The sequence below is a fragment of the Sturnira hondurensis genome, unplaced genomic scaffold, assembly GCF_014824575.4.
Source record: "Sturnira hondurensis isolate 20B ecotype Veracruz unplaced genomic scaffold, ASM1482457v3 Scaffold0023456, whole genome shotgun sequence".
NCBI lineage: Eukaryota > Metazoa > Chordata > Mammalia > Chiroptera > Phyllostomidae > Sturnira > Sturnira hondurensis.
The window spans coordinates 747,659-752,082 of NW_028096087.1; positions in this window are offsets into that span (position 1 = coordinate 747,659).

The following is a 4,424-nucleotide window of genomic DNA, read 5'->3' on the forward strand; positions in this document are numbered from 1 at the left end:
CCATCCCTCTTACTGTCCCCGTTGAACGGTTAGTGGTTGTCGGACTTCCGTATAATTCCATTTTCTGTCTTTTGGCTGTGTCTTTGTTCTCCAAACCTTAGTTGTATTCAAACTTGGTTGTGGGAGAAGGCACAGTGTTTCCACCTATGCCTCCATCTTGGCGGAAATCCACTGAAAAGAAAGAATCTTAAATTAAGAGATGTTTGTGTTTGCTTGGCACCAGTAGGTTGTTTCCTGAGCAGTCACACACTGTTTGCAACATCTATGGGGTTCCACCACAGTATGTCTCAGGCAGGAGTCATCTTTCATTACAAATCCTTATCTCAAGCTAAATTTTTGCAGTTTGCAATCTGATCATGCAAAAAGCCAGAGAATGGGACAAGATTAGACACTTGTGGGCAAAAATTAAAATAAGAAATAAAGGCTGGGATAGGAGTAAAAGATAGAAAACTGTACTCAAACAACAATTAAAATAAATTTTTTAAAAAAAGAAAAGAAATAAGGAGCTGTATCTCAACCCCAAGAGGATATTAAATTATCTCGTTGCCATGAGGCCAAATTGCCCATGATTTCTCCATTATCCCTCATTTTTCACCTACTCTGTCATTCAAAGTAACGTAACAGAATTCCTAGATCTGCTGCTGAGACTTCTGAAATCTTGATTTTTCTGTGCAGGTATAAGCAAGAAAAGAGAAGAGTGGAAATGGTCAAGGAGTATTACCAAAAATAAATTAACATTTGGGTGCTTATAAATATTGTATCCTAAAATATATTTCAAGAGATTATATATCTGCTGGTCAGAAAGGATGCAGGAAGATGGTTAGGCACATTCCTAAGTCTGTAGACATCTCCCTCCTCATGCAAATGTGCTATCTTCACAAATTACTGGAGAGGCCTGTTTAGAGTGATCTGTCAAGCCTGGATGATCTCATGACCCAGGAAACAGAGTGTCTTCCATGTCCACTATTTCATCCGAACTTCCCAGGAAGCCCACCCACTAAGGCAGTCCTTCTATGCCCATTCCAGCACTAAGAAAAAATTCACAGGAATTAGAGTTGTTTGAACAGTAAGACTGGAACAATAACCTTGTACTAGAACTCATCCCACTAGTTTGCTGGCTTCTCATGTGATAAGTTGATGATGATGGTGATGATGATGATTAGCTTCATAGAAAGAAACAGAAGAGATAAAATGCTAGGTACAGAGCCAATGCTCAGTAATACTAGTTTATCAATGTAGCTCCACTGAATTGAGATACTATTTCTCAGGTATTGATGAAACACATACATGGGCTGTATGAAGACCCAGAAGTACCACCAGAGGAGGGGCAAGTAGAGTTGGAGGGAGAGAGCTGCCCAGTGATAAACTGGAGAGTCTTTCAGCTTTAAGACGCCAAGGAAGTGAATAACAATGTCATAGCCAAGATGCACACACTCTTTATAATCACTATTTTATTTTATTTTTCAAATGTAAGAGAAAGTTTATTGAGAAAGTTACAGAGGGAGGGAAGATGGCAGCAAGGTAGGAGGGAGCAGATTCCACTTCCCCCTACACATGAAAGAAAAACCTAGCCGATGTATGGAGGAACCAAGCAAACAGCCAACAGTACCACAGCATATATGAAAATAGATAAAAAATTGTAGCGGACATTAAAAAAACAGATGGTAAGAAGATTGCTCCAGGACAATAAGTGCCCAGGAATAAGCTCTGGGAACAGGGAGGCTGCAGCCCCAGGCCTGGTGCTTGCTGGGTCTGCCGCAGGGCTTTTGGGAAAGAAGTGGGTCAATCGCTCCCTCCCCAGCCAAACAAGGTTTGAGCAGCACCTGGGGAGGCCTGGTTGCTTGAAGTCACAGAGAGGGGAGAAAGGACTAAGTGGTAAACACACCGGGGCTGTGAGCAACTACGCATAGCCCTGGGAAGAGTGTGCACCCTAACCCATGCATGTGACCAGAGGCGGCTTGGCCAAGCACATGCGCCAGCAACCTGGGTAGGGTGTGCTTTGTGGAACACCCAGAGCCCACATGGGTAAACCCAGGGTGGCCGCAGGAGATCCATACCCCACAATCATAAACCCGGGGTGAGCTCATGCTTAAGAAGACCCAGATCACACACCCAAGACCCTGTGGAGAGGTGACAGGCTAGCCTTAGCGAGAGTACAGGCGAGGCTGACTGAAAACTGAACAGGAAGGGAGAAAAGGGTCAGCAATCACCTCTCAGCCTGCTGCAGCCAGCAAGACCAGAAAACCCGGTTTCACCAGTTTGAAACCAGCAAGAGGTTTTTTTGTTTGTTTGATTTTTAAAAGTAATTTTTTGTTTTTTAATTCTTATTATTTTTATATCTCTCAACTCCTTTTGCTTCTCTATTCTTCTTTCTAGTTTTATTCCTTCTTCCTCTCTTTCCAATTTTATCTCTTCTTCCTTCCTTCTTTTTTTTTCTTTTTCCTTTCTAAACACCCACAAGTGAGACAAAAAAAAACCCCGAACTGTGAGTACACCAGAGCTGGACCCAAAGAGGGGGCATCCCAACAGCTGAGACAGTGAGACAAATTTCACTCTGCTATCACAGAGAACCTGCAAGTCATTGCATATTTATAATATTACTTTTTAATTGTTCTTACATCTTTTATTTTAATAGCATTTTTGTATTCCTCTTCTTTCTGTATAGTTTTCTTTGCTTGGCTGGTTATATTGTATTGTTTGACAGATTTCCCCTGTTACCTCATTAGTGGGGGCAACTTTTCCTGAAAGTCCCCCCATATGCCAAGGATGAAAGTAAACACTCCAAGAGTGTTAAAGATTTGCTTGGGGAGGAGAGGTGGCAGATGCCTCAAAAGGGAAGGGCCTTGAGCAGTGGCCAGTTTCTCAGGGGGAAAAGGCCTGGAGCCCCCTACTCCAGGGGCTTTTATTGGGTTGTAATACACAGGAATATAGGCAGTAAGACTAAAACAGTAGGTAACATTTCAAAGAAATCTGAGGGCTTAGTCTGAGTCAGTGTCTGTCAGAAAGGGAGTTTTGGAGAAAATTTAGGGTTTCCTGTTCAGACCCTTGATGAAAACACTCTTAGCAGAGCAGATTTCACAGGTTTTTCAGGAATTCTTTGTGATGCCAGATTTTTCCCCCAGGATCCGCTCTGACAAGGCAAGGAGCTGCACCCCTCCCAATCAGGTATTCAGGCTTAAGTGGATTAGAGCCAGGAAGTGCTTCTCCCAGAGAACATGGGGACTCGGGCTATGTCACATAGCTAGGGGGCAAGGGTCCATCGCTCACTCTTTGTTGCAACCCCCAAGTCCTTTTATGATGGCCTCCCAAGTGATCATGTCTGGCTTAGGTTGCCCCTCTCTCTGTGAAGAGACTTACCATCAACATAGACCATGCTTTGGGAACAGGAAGAGGAAACTGAGGCAGCATTTGCTACCAGAGAGAAGCTTCATCTGCTGTGGCTCACATTCTGGGGGTCACTCACTCATCCTTAGCAATGGGGTGTAGAGTTACAATTCCTAAAACCAGGCAGAGTGCTCCACAACAACCTCATTCATGCTATATTACTAACTTTACTTCACTTGTGTTCCATTAGCACACTACTCAAGGGTCTATACTCCCTATTCTTGTTATCTAGATCTCATAGACTCTGTCATATGATTGTAGCTTTAATATTATTGTAAATAATAGTTATTCCATACAATTGTAAACATTACACAATACCCCTTCCAGACCTTAACCCACTTCACAGTTTCTTGAACTCTGTTACTATTGTGGTTAACTCTATTCTCTCACACACTACACCTATTTACTATTCTTTATTCTCGCCTTACCTTAAAATCTGACCTCCCACAATCTCACTGCTTTCTAGATCCAACTCACAATCCTTCCCTCCTCAACAAGAGTCTTATCTTCTTTCCACCCTTTCTAAAAAGGAACTAGTTGGATGGAATATCATGGTTAACAGTACACATAGCCAAAGGATCTCCTACCTCTTCTCTACCAGCTGCTACTGTAAATATTATAGAATACTCTCTTTCTGTCTTAAACCATTTTGCCTTATGATGGTTTGCCTTGAACTGATCACAAAAAAGAATAGGGGGAAGCTGTGAACACCAGGGTACCCCAATGAGACTGCACCACTGAATCTCACAGGTATTCTACCACAGAAGTTCACACCATAAACCCAGGGAGCCAGACCAGATCAATTTAAAAACCTGAAGCTAACAAGAAGAGTCTCACAAACAATGGGAAGACAAAGAAACAATCCCCAAATAAAGGGAAAGGAAGAAACCTCACAAAGGATGCCAAATGAAATAGAGGCAACTAAACTATCAGATACTGAGTTCAAAGCAATGGTTATCAGGAAGCTCAATGAGCTCACAGTGAATTACCAGAAACTACAGGGAAACTACAATGAGCTCACTGCAAACTATATCAATATG